Source organism: Silene latifolia, chromosome X (assembly GCF_048544455.1).
Source record: "Silene latifolia isolate original U9 population chromosome X, ASM4854445v1, whole genome shotgun sequence".
Taxonomy (NCBI): domain Eukaryota; kingdom Viridiplantae; phylum Streptophyta; class Magnoliopsida; order Caryophyllales; family Caryophyllaceae; genus Silene; species Silene latifolia.
Genome location: NC_133537.1, coordinates 183,038,330 through 183,056,332, shown reverse-complemented (window position 1 = coordinate 183,056,332; position 18,003 = coordinate 183,038,330). Strand labels below are relative to the sequence as shown.

At 39.2% G+C, this 18,003-nt stretch overlaps 1 non-coding gene across 1 annotated transcript; it reads right to left on the bottom strand.

Moving 5' to 3' along the window:
- Positions 1-13,815: 13,815 nt before the first annotated feature.
- On the bottom strand, positions 13,816-13,922 carry LOC141624095 (small nucleolar RNA R71). Its single transcript, XR_012533906.1, has one exon. It is a non-coding gene; the product is annotated as a small nucleolar RNA R71 (small nucleolar RNA).
- Positions 13,923-18,003: the final 4,081 nt, after the last annotated feature.

Below are 18,003 nucleotides of genomic sequence, written 5' to 3'. Positions count from 1 at the left end.
TAACTTTTATCAGCTGGTAACTTACGTGATCAGGATTAACTGGTTGGATGTGATTACGGGTCTGTGATATATAAATGTTTGTGTGAGGTTTTGACCTCACAAGACGTGGTATGGTGTGATTATCATAAAGTTGTTATTTGAATGTTCTGTAATGCATGTTGAGTACGCTAATCCAATTGAATGATATTCAAAAAGGTAATAATTTGAGTGATCTGGCATGACTGGCTATACTTGTATGTATTCATGATACATGTCAATCTGTCATATGGTAAGGGGATGATATTCACGAGGTTATTATCTGTTTAATTCATAAAATATGTTGTGTTATGATTTAGTAAAGTGGATTTGAGTAAGTTTTTCTTGTCTGAGAAGTTATTCTGAGTCGGTATTTATGGGAGTTGTATGCGATTGTGATGACTATCGATGTGGTTATGGTGCCTCGGGTGGTGATCCGGCACACGATATTTAGTGTTGTGATCCGGGTATTTTCGCATGCATGTGTGGCTGATGGTGGCGGTGTTGTGATGCCGTCACCGGTTGTGGTGGAGTAGGCGGGATGATTATGGTTCGGGTTTCGAAAGTACATACCAGTCATACATAGATTGTTGTTTTGTTTGATGTTGTTTCCTGTGAGTTTCAGTTTGTACAGATAGACAGTTGTATTGTTATCGATGTTTCTTACCAGTTAATTTTTGGAATGAGGCTAGAGTATGATATGAAAGAGAGTTGTACATGTTTTCGTTATTGTCATGAAATAGTGACATTATGTTGACGGGACACAGTTGTGAGAAGTTGTTACAGTAATTTTGATCTTGTTTTAAGATGAGGCATCGGTAGTCATAGTCATGGCAAGTGATTCGTAGAACATGTGTGGTAATGATCTGATATATGCAGGTAGTTCATAATCCTTTGTTGAGACAGTGAGTGTAGGGTGTTGAATAATTGTCGTGTTAAGCTATGTATGAGTCTTACGGTAATGAAAGAAAATAACTTGAGGAACTAGTGTGAGTGCACGTAACAAGTGTGGATCGTGAGTTATGGTTTTGGCGATAAGCGTTTTATATAGTTTATATAGAGAGGTGTGTCATGTTGCGGTGATAGGGAACAAGTGAAGTTTTGAGTTAAGCTAAGGATTTTGTGGTATAGGTTAGGTGGTGTGACGAGTGAAGTGAAGTATGAGAGTTGTTTAAGTAAGAGAGCCTTGGATATGTGCATGGCAAGTGTTTAGATTATAGGTGGGTATCTTTGACATGCGGTGGTGATGAGGATAATGAAAAGATATATCTAGGATTTAGTATTAGCGAGTTACGAGGACGTAACATTTATCTTAAGAGGAGTATGATGCGATAAAAGAGATTTGGATGGGTGTGCATATGGTAATATATTTGGAAGTTTGAGCCTTGATGTCGAATAAAAGGTTGATTCGTGTTGTGATTAATTTTGTTAAAGGTCATGACCGTGCTTGTAGTAGTTCGATGTTTAGGAGTGTGAGAATATTTCACCAGTGTTGACAGTTGGATGATGATGTTTATGAGTGTTTGTAAACTTCGAGGATGAAGTTCCTTTTAAGGGTGGTAGAATGTAACATTCCGTTTGATGTCTATGAGTGTCTTGATTTTGGATTTGATAGTGGATGATACTATGGAGCTAGCAGCGTTAGAGGATGGTAGTTGGTTATGTATGGAGTTGGTGTCGTGAGAGATATATATGTGGTGGATACGATGTCGTGAGTCATGTTAAGGAAGTGAACATAGTTGGTGGAGTGGGTGTTAAGAGTTCATGTTTTATGTTTGGTCGAGTTCTTGAGTTCTTGGTTATGTTGTTGTGTCTTGGTCGAGTTAGCATGGTTGTTTCATGTATGGGTTGAACTTCAGGGACGAAGTTCTTTTTAAGGAGGGAAGACTGTAATACTCCGTATTTATAAGTCTCTGGGTATTCTATCGAGTAGGCCTTACTCTGTCGAGTAAGGGTGAGTTGCGTTTTAAAATAGTTTCTGACCCGTTGGGTACTCGATCGAGTAACTAGGATACTCGATCGAGTAAGGGGGTACTCGATCGAGTACCTTAGAAACTCGATCGAGTAGCCGGTTTACGGGGAGTTTTTCTCGGGTTTTGTTAATTATGCGATTAAGATATATAACCTTTTCCGTCATCATTCTAGACACTTTTGCAAAACCTAATTTACAGTCAAAGAGAGAAAGCAAGTACGTTCATCATCTTAATCTCATTGTTAGCAAATCCCGGAGTTTGGAAGGTCGGTTTTCATCGTTGGTTATACCGTTGAGATCCTTGCGTCGAGGGTAAGATCTATGTACCCTTTTTATTGTCTTTCCTTTAAGTTGGTTAAATCCTAATCTAGGGATTTGAGGGTTTTTGAGTAGTTTGTGATTTGGTAGCATTTGTATGTTGTATGATAAGAGGAGGTTTTGTAGAAGAAGCTTTTGAAACAAATTTGTAGAGACCGTCGATAGTTGTGCTTTCCGGGGATTTCCTACTCAGCATTAGTCCCATAATGGGATGATTGTTGATGTGTTGTGGTTGATTGAATAATATAGTAATTGTATTGTGACGGTTTGTTGATTGTGATTGTTTGTCTCTAGTTCTCGAGGCGTGTCCTCGGCTGAGTGGGGTCACTTGCGGGAGTGGCTTCACGCCCTAGTTTCGCCCTTCGTGGAACCCGCCACGGAAGGGGATGTGCACATTAATGGACGGGGTTATCGCTCATTATGAGGAGCGGGGATTTGGTGGGTACGGCTGCGGTCCCCCATGCGTGGTGGTCCGTGGACGATCGGTGATTGAGATTGTTGGGATTGGTGTGGTTATGTGTGTGTGACGGTTAAGGTCATGCTTATCTTATTGTTGATATATTGAGTTGTGTGATTAGTATCGACCCCCTTTAAATGTTTTAAAAAGCTGTGGTGATCCATTCGGGGTGGTGAGCGATTATTGAGCGGTATGATATGACGCGTGTGGGATAGCTGGGATGAGTCATCACGTGGCAGTTAGAAGTCTTCCGCTGTGTCAGACGATGTTTTATAGCTTTGATAGCTTTACCAGTAGACCGTCTGAGAATCTTGTATTTCTTTTTATCAGTTTGGAATTGCTATGTAATCACTTTAAACTTTATTTACTTTTAAAGTTGTTTCGTTATTGTCTTATGAATATCATGCCTCGGGTAACCGAGATGGTGGCATCCTTATACCTGAGTGGTCCTGGTAAGGCACTTCTAGTATGGGGGTGTTACAAATGGTATCAGAGCAGCGATCCTGAAACCTGTAACCAATGAACCTAATGAACATAGGGATCGGAGTCAATTAAAATGAACCCGGGGTAAAGGTTGTAGGAGCTAATGCAAAGGCTTGGGAGACGTCCTGAAGTCGCGAACTCGCCCTACAATTTTGAACCGGTCACATGGGGGGTGTATGTCAAGGTCATATGTGTTGTTTGTTAGCTTGTGTGTGGGGATGTGATGAAGTATGTGTAATTGTTGGATGTTTGGAGTAGAAAGTTGAGAATATGAAAGAAAGATTGATGAGGCATATAGAACCGTTGTTGGAATGAAAAGCATGATGGATGATTCATAATGTGACATAATAATAACATGTGAATATAAATGTTGTGTTGTATACGTATATTTTGTTTGCATAGAGTTGTATGATAAGTTTATGTACTTGTCCACGATTGTTCATGTGTATATGTTGTAAGAAGTGTGCAGCTGTAATGGATGAATTGGTTGGAAGAGATTAAGTAAGTAATTGCATAAGAATATGAAATTCATGTGTGGAGCATGTTTATGTGGGTAATGGATTGTATAACGTTGCAATGTTAGTAACATGTGAATAGGGGATTTTATGTTGTATATTATGTTATTGTGTACGTAAAGTTATAAAATAAAAGCATGTGGTAAATCGTGATTGACAAGTTAAATAATCTATGTGCATGATTAATGTTGTTGCTTGGCTTTTGAAAATAGTAACATATGATTATGAATACTGGTTTTATGAGTTTTGGACTGGTTTTGTTTGCTTGGTTGTTGTTTAAGTTGTTTGGAAGTAAAATCAAGTAGTTGTGTTTTTCGATTATAAAGAGGTTGTCTTTAAACTGTTATAACTTGAGATGCATAAATGATTTTGATGTGATTCCAATTGGAGGTGATAGCTTGTCCTTTTATGATTCTAACGATAGGTCACACGCCCAAAACGACCAAGTAATGAGTGAGTTATGACTGTTTTACGAAAACTGGACAGTGCTGAGAAATGCGTAGGTACTCGATCGAGTAGCCTTGGTACTCGATCGAGTAGGGGGGAACTCGATCGAGTATGTCAGTTACTCGATCGAGTGGCCCTGGTAATTTGTTTTACGTGCTTCTGATCTTCACCTACTCGATCGAGCAAGTCACTTACTCGATCGAGTGGCCTGTACTCGATCTAGTGACCCCCGTTTTAGGTCATATGCTTATCTTTTGACTTCGTTACATATTATGTTTAATTCAAAGATGTTATTTTACTTCTTTATGCATTGTTTTACATGTATGTTGGCCTTGATACGTAAGTTACCCAATCATATGGTGAAGTGAGTGGCACCTGTGGTGAGTAGGAGTTCGGTGGGAGGACATAAGTTATATGTGTTGTGATAGATAGTGGAAAAAGAAAAGGAAGATTGGTATGGTTTATTGAGACATAGAGCATGTTTTGTGAGATGAGATGAGCGATATGTTTGTATGTTGAGTAATGTAAAAGTAAATGAATGTGGGCAAGGGTTGATGTGAGTTTATGGAACGTGAGAATGAAAAGATTAAAATGAGGGACGCAAATGGTGGCAGCTTGAGATGTGTAAAGAATCATGGAGGGGGATGGTTAGGAGTCGTGTGGGTTAAGAATATACATAGTGAAAGTTCGTTTTAAAGGGGTTGAGAAGAGTGGTATATAGTGAACTTTATGGAGACATGTTGCAAGGTGGATTTGTAGACAGTGAGTGAGTTTGGGAGATTTGGTTTATTAAGAGGTGAAACTACGTGTGATTTCTTAGGGCATTTAACGGCATGAAATGAAGTTGTTTAAACAGTGAACGTTGATTTTATGGATAGGTTAGTGGCAAGTGTGAGCGATAGCATAATAAGAGAAGATCTATGGTAAGAAAGAGTGAGATGATATCGACATGAAATAATGGGATTTGAGCTTTGGCGGAATGAGAAGGTAACCGGAGCACTAAAGAATTAGATAGAAGTAATAAGGAGTTGAGCTATTAAATGGTATTGTTGAATGTGAAGAGAAAAGAAGAGTAAAAAGTAAGCTAAGGAAAATTTTCACCGGAGTTATGTGATATAAAGGTAAGGAATCATCGAAATGTGTGATATTATCATGAGGATGTTAGTTAATGGTTATATGGGAGCTTCAGGACAACATGATTAATAATGAGTTTCGAGGAATTAAGGGAGTAAGAGTTGGTGGAGTATTTACACGATATGAGATTTTTGGTGGAAAGTTAGATGACGATACAATTAAGATAGTATTTGGGAATAATGTTGAGGTAATTTTGTTGATGGATTTGATGTTCTTTATTCGGGGATGTTAACCAAAGATAGGAGAAAAACCGTGTTGTTTTGATATGAGTGTAGGAGGTTTGGTATACGAGCAGTGGTGATATTGTGGTGTTGTCACTAGTGGTTAAGGGTGATGATAGATAAGAAAGACAGCAGTCCTAGAGAGGATGATTTTACAAAGGCCGGATTGATATCTATGGTTGTAAGGGAGTATAAAATGTGGTTATATGAGGTGAGCGCTAGTGGTTGAATATTAATGGTATGACATGAGGTGATGGTTATGCGAATGGGAAAATATGTTATGAGGGGCATATGAGTTAAGCTCAGGTGAGAGGTAACTTTTATCAGCTGGTAACTTACGTGATCAGGATTAACTGGTTGGATGTGATTACGAGTTTGTGATATATAAATGTTTGTGTGAGGTTTTGACCTCACAAGACGTGGTATGGTGTGATTATCATAAAGTTGTTATTTAAATGTTCTGTAATGCATGTTGAGTACGCTAATCTAATTGAATGATATTCAAAAAGGTAATAATTTGAATGATCTGGCATGACTGGCTATACTTGTATGTATTCATGATACATGTCAATCTGTCATATGGTAAGGGGATGATATTCACGAGGTTATTATCTGTTTAATTCATAAAATATGTTGTGTTATGATTTAGTAAAGTGGATTTGAGTAAGTTTTCTTATCGAGACGTTATTCGAGTCGATTTATGGGAGTTGTATGCAGTTGTGATGACTATCGAGGTGGTTATGGTGCCTCGGGTGGTGATCCGGGCACGATATTTAGTGTTGTGATCCGGGTATTTTCGCACTGCGGTGTGGCTGATGGTGGCGGTGTTGTGATGCCGTCACCGGTTGTGGTGGACTAGGCGGGATGATTATGGTTCGGGTTTCGAAAGTACATACCAGTCATACATAGATTGTTGTTTTGTTTGATGTTGCTTCTGTGAGTTTCAAAGTACGATAGACAGTTGTATTGTTATCGATGTTTCTTACCAGTTAAATTTTGGAATGAGGGTAGAGTATGATATGAAAGAGAGTTGTACATGTTTTCGTTATTGTCATGGTATAGTGACATTCTGTTGACGGGACACAGTTGTGAGAAGTTGTTACAATAATTTTGATCTTGTTTTAAGATGAGGCATCGGTAGTCATAGTCATGGCAAGTGATTCGTAGAACATGTGTGGTAATGATCTGATATATTCAGGTAGTTCATAATCCTTTGTTGAGACAGTGAGTGTAGGGTGTTGAATAATTGTCGTGTTAAGCTATGTATGAGTCTTGCGGTAATGAAAGAAAAGAACTTGAGGATCTAGTGTGAGTGCACGTAACAAGTGTGGATCGTGAGTTATGCATTTGGCGATAAGCGTTTTATATAATTTATATAGAGAGGTGTGTCATGTTGCGGTGATAGGGAACAAGTGAAGTTTTGAGTTAAGCTAAGGATTTTGTGGTATAGGTTAGGTGGTGTGACGAGTGAAGTGAAGTATGAGAGTTGTTTAAGTAAGAGAGCCTTGGATATGTGCATGGCAAGTGTTTAGATTATAGGTGGGTATCTTTGACATGCGGTGGTGATGAGGATAATGAAAAGATATATCTAGGATTTAGTATTAGCGAGTTACGAGGACGTAACATTTATCTTAAGAGGGGTATGATGCGATAAAAGAGATTTTGATGGGTGTGCATATGGTAATATATTTGGAAGTTTGAGCCTTGATGTCGAATAAAAGGTTGATTCGTGTTGTGATTAATTTTGTTAAAGGTCATGACCGTGCTTGTAGTAGTTCGATGTTTAGGAGTGTGAGAATATTTCACCAGTGTTGACAGTTGGATGATGATGTTTATGAGTGTTTGTAATCTTCGAGGACGAAGTTCCTTTTAAGGGTGGTAGAATTTAACATTCCGTTTGATGTCTATGAGTGTCTTGATTTTGGATTTGATAGTGGATGATACTATGGAGCTAGCAGCGTTAGAGGATGGTAGTTGGTTATGTATGGAGTTGGTGTCGTGAGAGATATATATGTGGTGGATACGATGTCGTGAGTCATGTTAAGGAAGTGAACATAGTTGGTGGAGTGGGTGTTAAGAGTTCATGTTTTATGTTTGGTCGAGTTCTTGAGTTCTTGGTTATGTTGTTGTGTCTTGGTCGAGTTAGCATGGTTGTTTCATGTATGGGTTGAACTTCGGGGACGAAGTTCTTTTTAAGGAGGGAAGACTGTAATACTCCGTATTTATAAGTCTCTGGGTACTCTATCGAGTAGGCCTTACTCTGTCGAGTAAGGGTGAGTTGCGTTTGAAAATAGTTTCTGACCTGTTGGTTACTCGATCAAGCAACTAGGATACTCGATCGAGTAAGGAGGGTACTCGATCGAGTACCTTAGGTACTCGATCGAGTAGCCGGTTTACGAGGAGTTTTTCTCGGGTTTTGTTAATTATGCGATTAAGATATATAACCTTTTCCGTCATCATTCTAAACACTTTTGCAAAACCTAATTTACTGTCAAAGAGAGAAAGCAAGTACGTTCATCATCTTAATCTCATTGTTAGCAAATCCCGGAGTTTGGAAGGTCGGTTTTCATCGTTGGTTATACCGTTGAGATCCTTGCGTCGAGGGTAAGATCTATGTACCCTTTTTATTGTCTTTCCTTTAAGTTGGTTAAACCCTAATCTAGGGATTTGGGGGCTTTTGAGTAGTTTGTGATTTGGTAGCATTTGTATGTTGTATGATAGGAGGAGGTTTTGTAGAAGAAGCTTTTTGAAACAGCTGTAGAGACCGTCTGATAGTTGTGCTTTCCAGGTAGGATTTCCTACTCAGTATTAGTCCCATAATGGGATGATTGTTGATGTGTTGTGGTTGATTGAATAATATAGTAATTGTATTGTGACGGTTTGTTGATTGTGATTGTTTGTCTCTAGTTCTCGAGGCGTGTCCTCGGCTGAGTGGGGTCACTTGCGGGAGTGGCTTCACGCCCTAGTTTCGCCCTTCGTGGAACCTGCCACGGAAGGGGATGTGCACATTAATGGACAGGGTTATCGCTCATTATGAGGAGCGGGGATTTGGTGGGTACGATCGCGTCCCCAACTCGATGTAGGGTCTGGTCCAGTGGACATCGGTGATTGAGATTGTTGGGATTGGTGTGGTTGTGTGTGTGTGATGGTTAAGTCGTCTGTTTATCTTATTGTTGATATATTGAGTTGTGTGATTAGTACTCGACCCGTTTAAATGTTTTAAAAACTCGTGGTGATCCATTCGGGGTGGTGAGCGCTATTGAGCGGTATGATATGACGCGTATGGGATAGCCGGGATGAGTCATCACGTGGCGCTTAGAAGTCTTCCGCTGTGTCGACGATGTTTTATGGCTTTGATAGTTTTAGCAGAGACCGTCTGAGAATCTTGTATTTCTTTTTATCGATTTGAATTGCTATGTAATCACTTTAAACTTTATTTACTTTTAAAGTTGTTTCGTTATTGTCTTATGAATATCATGCCTCGGGTAACCGAGATGGTGGCATCCTTATACCTGAGTGGTCCTGGTAAGGCACTTGGAGTATGGGGGTGTTACACTATTAATAGCATTTGCTGCTAAAAAAGGAATTAAACTTTATCAAATCGACGTTAAGACAGCATTTCTTAACGGTTATTTGAATGAGGAGGTCTTTATCGAACAACCTCCAGGATTTCTCGATATTAAGTTTCAAAACCACGTTTTTAAACTAGATAAAGCTTTGTATGGTTTGAAACAAGCTCTGAGGTCATGGTACGACAGATTGTCAAAATATCTTCTTGAAAGTTGTTTTAAAAGAGGATCTGTCGACAAAACCCTATTTCTGAAAACTGAGGATTCCGATTTATTAGTTGTACAAATTTACGTTGATGATATTATTTTTGGTTCAACTAATGATCGTTTATATAAGTATTTTTCAGAATTAATGACATCAGAATTCGAGATGAGCATGATGGGAGAACTTAAGTTCTTCCTTGGACTCTGGATTCAACAAACACCTGAAGGAATTATGATACAGCAACAGAAATACATCAAGGAGCTAATAAAGAAATTCGGTATGGAAAACTCTAATTCTAAACCTACTCCTATGGGTACGGATAAGAAGTTGACCTTGGATGAAAACGGTAAGTGTGTCGATGAGACGACTTATCGAGGTATGATTGGCTCACTTCTTTATTTAACTGCAAGTCGTCCGGATATTATGCTTAGTGTATGCGTATGTGCTCGATTCCAATCGTGCCCTAAAGAATCGCATATGATTGCAGTTAAGAGAATCTTGAAATATTTAATCGGTACATCTAAATTATATCTGTGGTATCCTCTTGAGTGTAATTTCGATCTGATAGGGTATTCAGATGCAGATTATACAGGTTGTTCACTTGACAGAAAAAGTACTTCTGGTATAGCCACGTTTGTTGGACCGTATATCATTACGTGGGTGGTCAAAGAAGCAAAATTCCATTGCGTTATCTACAGCTAAAGCCGAATACATTGTTACTGGATTGGTATGTTCTCAACTTTTATGGCTTAAGCAACAATTATGTGATTACGGTGTTAATGTTGGGTGTATACCTATTTTGTGCGACAACACGAGTGCTATAATCATATCTAAGAACCCGACACAACACTCACGAACTAAGCATATAGACATCAGACACCATTTTCTACGTGATCATGTAGATAAGGGCAACATAAGACTGGAATTTTTTAGTACAGAAAAACAATGGGCTGACATTTTTACCAAAGCATTGGCCAGAGAACGTTTTGAGATTTTACGGTTAGAAATTGATTTAATTGGTGGCAACTAAACTTGTCACAAATATTTTATTTTCCATACGATTGACTAGTTAAGACGAGATTGTATGTCTATGTTCATATTTTCCGTTGCAAGTACATTTTTATATAGTATTTTATTATTTTATGAGAATATTCCGTTTGCAAGTCTATTATATTTTGTGTTGTATACAAACCATAATTCTTATTCATAACTTATACATTGTAAGGTTTAGAGATTCATAAACCAATGACATTCATGATTGGTTTTATTTAGGATGTGAGTAGTACTCCTTATATGGCATGTAACATCAAATTACATAAGCATGAAATTTGTCTCTTATTGCCTGTATACAGTTGGTTTGTGGTGGTGACACATGTGGAGAGGTGACCCTTCCTTTACGTTTTACCTACTAACCTCACATTAGCCAAATTTGCCTTGTGTTGACCTATTTATTCAACTACATTCCATATAGCCTATCCTTGTCAAGCTAGTCTTGTTGGTAAATTTGGAAGTCTTATTGTGGTCGATTCTGTTGCTTTTGTGATGGATATTGGAAGGAAGAAGAAAAAGATGAAGTGAAACAAAAAAATGAAAAAAATGAAAAAAGGAGAAAAATGTTATTATAAAAGATGGAAAAGCAGAAATCTCTTTTTACTCCTATTCTTATTCATTTCCATATTACTTGAGGAGAAGTACTTGTTGATGTGAGTGAGTGTGTGCAGTACTTGGCATGGTGCATCATCTTAATGTTGGGTTGGAATGTGGAATATGGTTACTTTTGGTTGTGATCAGTGCTAGCTTGGTTTTTACCTCCACATATCCAAATTATTTTGCCCCTTCTTACCCAATTACCTCATCTCACATTCATATGTAAGTCTTCGGCATGTGTTTTGGATCTCGCTTGATTGGAGTGTATATGTACGGTTACTAGAGATATCTATCATGTTAGATTGCATGCATGCTTTTGTAGGTCGTAATTAGGTGAGTGACTATTTTCATTCTCTCTTACAAAATTGATGTGACCATAATTGGCGCATATTTAGCCGCCGAATTAGCCTTGTTTCCATGCTTTTTAGTGCTTATTTGGGTCATTTCTTATCTTTAGTTCTTTGTTTTACATATTCTTTGAGATTTTGATCCCTTGGTAGGAAAGGAGTAAGAATCTTGCATTTTCATGGCAAAACGAGACTAAATTGATCGAATTCAATGACCATGCATCAAGGAGAGACAAGATTAGAAGGCCTTTGTACATATTATAGTAGAAGAGCAATGTTGAGAAAAGATCCTTGAGTCCCCAAGGAAATCCCCAAGGAATTTATGAAGAAAAGGGAAGAAAAGAAGAAGATTTGTTGCTGACTGACAATCCGAGCGGATTGTCACCAATCCGTCCGTCCCGCAGCAGCACAATCCGAGCGGCTTTGCCACAATCCGCTCGGATTCCCCCTCCACAATCCGCCCGGATTCCCCTCAATCCGCTCGGATTCCAACGCCAGAATCCGCCCGTCCCGACCCTATTCCGCCCGGATTCTAGCACAAAGACGGATTGTCTTCTCCAAGCTACGAAGAAAGAAGCCCTTCTCTCAGAAAATACCGACTCCTCCTTGCTCAACTTAAAAAGGGTAATTACTAGTTTAGCCCTTAGTTAACCCTAATGCATCCTCCCTAATTTCCACTATAAATACCCCATTAGTCTAATTAGAGGAGCATGTTCTTCTTATCAATAATTAGTGTAGTTAATATCAATCAAATCTCTCTTTAATATTGTAATCAAGTATTAATCAAGTTTTAATCCAAGTTCTAGTTCTTTAATCTCTCTTTTGTTCATCCTTTATTTTGGGTAATTGAAGATTATTTGGGTTATTGTTGGGAGATTGACAACCTCTCTATCAAGCATTCAAGTACTTCTTTTATCTTTGCTTTATTATTGGAATCATTAGTAGGTATAATCTCTTAATCCCTCTTTAATTATTGTTAATTATTTTCATTTATTCATCATGTTTCATATTGTTGGTATGATTGACAACCTTGCTAGCATGATCAACATGATAATGAGTGAGTAGTCTCTTAGCTAGGGTTAATGGGTGATTAGGGGAAATCAACATGGGGAATGATTCATGCTTAAATTAATATGCTTTCATGTTTTATTTGCTTGCTTGTTTTGATCTCAACTCATGCACATGTTATATTTGATGAAATGCTAAGCCTATGAATCCTTGGATTTACTATCATCTCCTATCTTTTCAATGAGACTTGTAAGACATAACCCAACTCGAGTCTCATTAGACCATGCATGTTGTTGAGTAGGGAAGATTAAGTCGACTTGTAGGTGTTGTACAATCTAATCGATTCGGCTCTGGGACCCAAACTTTCCTAGGATTGTAAGATATAACCCAACTCAATCCATCACAACAATAATTGCTTGCTTATAATTTGAGAACATGTTTGTATGATCATATCCCATGATTCCCCTATGATCCCATGACACCCTAGTGCCTTTAATCAATTGTTTACACCCCTTTAATTCATCTTGCTTGTTTATTTTCATTGCTATTTTAGTTTAGTAACCTTCTACATCAACCCAATTTGTGACACCCCTTATACACCACTAGTTACAATAGAAATCTCATTTCAACTCCCGTCCCTTGGGATCCGACCTTTACTTGCCTCTTTACTAATTGTAGAGTTGTTTGTGGAGCTATAAATTGTGTTTTGATTCGACCGTGACCAACGACCACATCTTAATTTGTGAACACTTAGCGGGATCGCATCAAAAATGGCGCCGTTGCCGGGGACGGTGTTTGTTTGATTTAGATTTCTTTTTATTGTCATTAGTTGTGTCTTTCTTCGCCTTGAGGAAGTAAAACTCCTCAAGGTTTGTTCTAATTGTTTTCGAGTTGTTTGATATTTTGCATGTCTAGAAGGTTACAAGGTGATTTGTTACCTTTTGACCGTGAAATCGAAAGAACCTTGACGAACAATAGGAGAGTTGTTAGGAGGAATTTAAGAGGTATTAGTGAAGTTGTTCAACCCACTAGTGAGTTTGTCAATCCTTTCGCAATAGAAGGAGAAGAAAACCCATTACACAATACCCCACAAAATCCACCTATAATGCCAAAATTCTCGTCACACTCCGTACCCACCGAGGAGAATCTACCAAATGGTACTCCTACACCGCAACATCTAACCGGAAATTTTATTGCCAAGTCCGCCTTCATCCAATTAGTTGAGAGGAGCCAATTCGGGGGGATGCCTAGTGAGGACCCTCATTCTCATATGGAAACCTTTTGCGACTATTGTGATGCAATCTCTCAAACGGGCGTGACTCAAGACCAAATTAGATGGGTCTTATTTCCTTTTTCCTTAATCGGCACCGCGAAGCAATGGTTGAAGGGCCTTGATAAGGCCACCCTTGGAATAAATTCTTGGAAGAAGTTGGCTCTAGCTTTCTACAAAAAATTCTACCCACCGGAAAAGACTAACATGCTAAGAGCTCAAATTACGGGTTTTAAGCAAAGGGATGAAGAGTCTTTGTATGAAGCTTGGGAGCGGTTCAAGGGAATTTGTCGCTCATGTCCTCACCATGGACTTAGCGAATGGTTTTTGGTGCAACAATTTTGGAATGGTTTATATGAAGATTCTAGGAACATTCTCAATATGGGATCAAATGGAATGTTCACCGAAGTTGATGACAATCAAACATGGAACAAGATTGAGGAAATGGCGGTCCATAACTCACAATATAGTAGACCTCGCAAGGCTACTAGAGGAGGAAAGCATGAAGTGGACTCCGTTACTCAATTGGGTGCTCAACTTAGTGCTCACATTGACACAATCAACTTGAAGTTTGAACAAGCTATGGCTAGACTTGAGGAAAACTCAAAATCATCAAAGCATCATGTTAATGCCATGACGGCATCCTCATCAATCCCAAGTGGGATATGTGAGAATTGTGGAACTTTGGGACATGACCAAGGTGAATGTAGGGGAACAAATGAACAAGTGAATGCTTTCCAAGCATACAAGAGTGGTACCCCTTATTCCAACTTTTACAATGAAAACACCAAATTCCATCCAAATCTCTCATACAAAAGCCAAAATGTTCAAAACCCTCAAACAACATACACTCCACCACCCATGAGAAACCAAAATCAAAGACCCTTTTACAATCAAAACCAAGGTTACCAAAATCAAAATCCATACAATCACCAAAATGACCAAGGCTTTGATGTCCAAAAAGCGGTCCTCCAAATGCAAAAGAATCAACAAGAATTTTTCACTCAAATGCAAAAATATAGCCAAGCAAAGGAAACCACCATCAACAACATTCTAGCTCACACCAAGATGTTGGAAACACAATTGACTCAACTAGCATCATCAAGCTCACAAAGACAAAAGGGGCAATTACCACCTCAAAGTAATCCCCCTAGACATGAAACGGTTAGTGCCATTCATTTGAGAAGTGGTACAAGGTATGAAGCACCGAAGAAGCAAGTTGAGGATGAAGTTGTGGAAGCTAGTGAAAAGGAAGAAATTGTGCAAAACTCCAAAGATGGAGAGTCGTCAAAAGAAGAAAGTTCAAAGAAAAATGAAGACAAGGCCAAGGAGAAGGAGCCCCTTGTGATTAGACTTCCTTTCCCAAGTCGTCAAGCCAAGCCCAAATTTGATGATCAACTTGGAAAGTTCATGGAAATTGTGAAGAATTTAGAAGTCTCAATTCCTTTCACGGAATTAATCAATCACGTTCCGGCCTATGCAAAATACATGAAAGATATCCTCACAAAGAAGAAGTCGATCCGGAAGCTTGAGACTATCGCCTTAACTAAGGTGAGTAGTGCAATACTTCAAGGGAGTTCACCTCCAAAGTTAAAGGATCCGGGAAGCTTCTCAATACCGTGTACCATTGGCGACACGACGATCAACAAAGCCTTATGTGATCTAGGGGCTAGTGTGAGTGTCATGCCGTACTCGGTGAGTAAAAGGTTGGGGATGGGAGAGCTTAAATGCACCAACATCACACTCCAAATGGCCGATAGATCGACGAAGACCCCGTTAGGGATAAGGGAAGATGTCCCCGTGCGAATTGGGAAGTTTTTCATCCCGGTGGACTTTGTCATTGTTGATATGGAGGAAGATTCCAACATTCCAATCATCCTAAGAAGACCTTTCCTATACACCGTCGGTGCGGTGATTGATGTGAAACATGGTGAGTTCACTCTAGAAGTGGGAGATGAAAGCATAACTTTTAATCTTGACAAGACTATGAGAGCTCCTCGTTTGCATGAGCCATGTTTCATGATTGATCATTATAGCCGAAAAGATGAAAGGAAGAAATCGGAACTCCAATGGAAGAAGAAAGTTGAAGATGCTCCATTCAAAGAGCAAGTGAATTGTGACAAGGAGAGCTTGCAAAGCTCATCAAAATCAACCAAGGAAGAAGAGGATGGCCTCATTGGCCAAGAGAAGAAATTGGGAGAATTGTCTCCATCTAAGCAAGAGATTTTCAATGATCAACTCAATGAAGTTTGTGGTCTTTGGGACGACGAGTTTGAAGGGATTTTTAATCCCTACATTGGTAATGCCATCGATCAAGACCAACAACAAGCGCCACGGTCTATTGAGAACCTCTATAATGATAATGAACAAGCTTTTGATTACTTCTTTAAGGTGTTGAGCAACTTCAACAACACCTTGGACATGCCCCCTTGACATCTCATCAAGAATGAGAGTTTGGTGGAGTCCTCCCTAAACCACCACTTGTAAATATTTCTAACTCCCTAACTTACATTTCAATTCTTGTATTGCATTTTTGTCATCTTTGGATTTTTATTTACTTTGATCAAAATAATTGTCATGTTTGAGAGAAAGTGAGGGAGGGACTAACGATTTCAATTGATGTGTAGTGCTTTTAATTTAGTGTGGGGATGGCAATTGCCTAGGCTATCCATGCCTTAGTAGTACCCCCACAACGACGAACACAAGACTTGAAGAAAGAATGGAAGAATGGTATGGGAAATGCAGTGTGCACGGATGGAACTGAATTCGTGTACACAGGGGAAGAATCCGAGCGGATTCCAGAGAATCCGCCCGTCTTACAGAATCCGAGCGTATTGCAGAAAAGACGCCCGACTTGAACTGAGCTGAATTTTGAAAAATTCTTGACTGTGGCAGAATCCGGGCGTCCTGTGAAGAATCCGCCCGTCTTGAAGAATCCGTCCGTCTTATAAGAAAGACGTCCGTCTTTGCAGCTGAGGAAAACAAGCAAAATTTTCTGGACTGAAATCCGTCCGTCTTTAAGCAAATCCGCCCGAGTCTGTGTTCAAAAAATCCGAGCGGATTGTCACAAATCCGCCCGTCTTTAGGCGAGTTTTGCAAAGTTCGAAAGAGCGAGAATCCGCACGGATTGGGCGAAATCCGCACGGATTGCCCCTGCAGATTCGAAAATTTCGGTCTCTTTAAAACCCCTCCCACCTTCATTCATTCATTCATTCATTCATAAACACTACCCACAACATAAAAACCCTCATCCTCTCCATCACAAAAACAAAAACCCTCAACAACATTCACCAAAATCAAATCAAACCATCCTTCCAACGACAAATTAATCACTCCTTCCTCAACAAAAATCAAAACCAAGAACAAAATCTTCAACCTTTGAGTCGATTTTTGTTTTCATAAAGGCAAAGCCTTTCACCTTCAAATCGATTTGGGCATACTACAAATTGAAGATTTTTCATTCTTTTCTTGGTTAGTTCATCAATGGCAAGGACTAAGGGAGCAACAAAGGCAACAAAGGCACCAAAGGCTAAGGCACTCTCACAAAGGCAAAAGGCTCTTCAAACAAAGAAAGCATTGGCTATGGTGGTAGCAACACCAAACTTGGAAGTGCAACAACAACAACAACCTTCTATGGGAGCAACAACACCTTCTACTCCGGTAATTGATCAACTTTTGCATTATCCGGAGGTAACTTTTATTTCCGATACCCATAGAAATACCTTTGTCAAGTTTGCTATGAAGTCATTACAATCCACCAAATTCATATGTGAAGATACCTTACAAAAATTGGGTGTTCTTGAACAAACAAAAGCCTTTTTCAATGTCATGGGGTTGAAGAAATTGTTTGAAACAAGGGAATTGACATACCCCTCCCTTACCTTGGAATTTTTAAGTTCTTTGAAAGTCACCAAAGTTTAGAATAGGGAGAATATCGAGTTTCGTCTAGCTAATGTTAGTAGACGCATTACCTTTAGGGAATTGGGTGAAATTTTGGGTCTTAGTGATGAACCGAGTTATTTTAAGAGTTATGGAAAGTATGACCCCGAACCTCTTTGGGAGGCAATCTCCGGGAAGAAATTTGAGGATTTTCATGCGAGTCGTGCTCTTTTGGTCCACCATCCGGGCATAAGAGTATGGCACAAGGTCATGGGTAACACCATAATTGCTAGGAAAGATACCAACCATTTCACAAGACTTGATTTTATTCTCCTTGAATCGGCTTTGAATATCGGATGATTTCACACCAATCCTTACAATTCTTTGAGGCTCTTGGTAGATAGATGGCTCAATATTGATTGTGGGAAGAAGGGCACGACCATTATTGTCAATGGCGGCCTAGTCACACTCCTAGCCAAGCACTTTGATCCTAACTTCAATAAGGATAACAAGTAC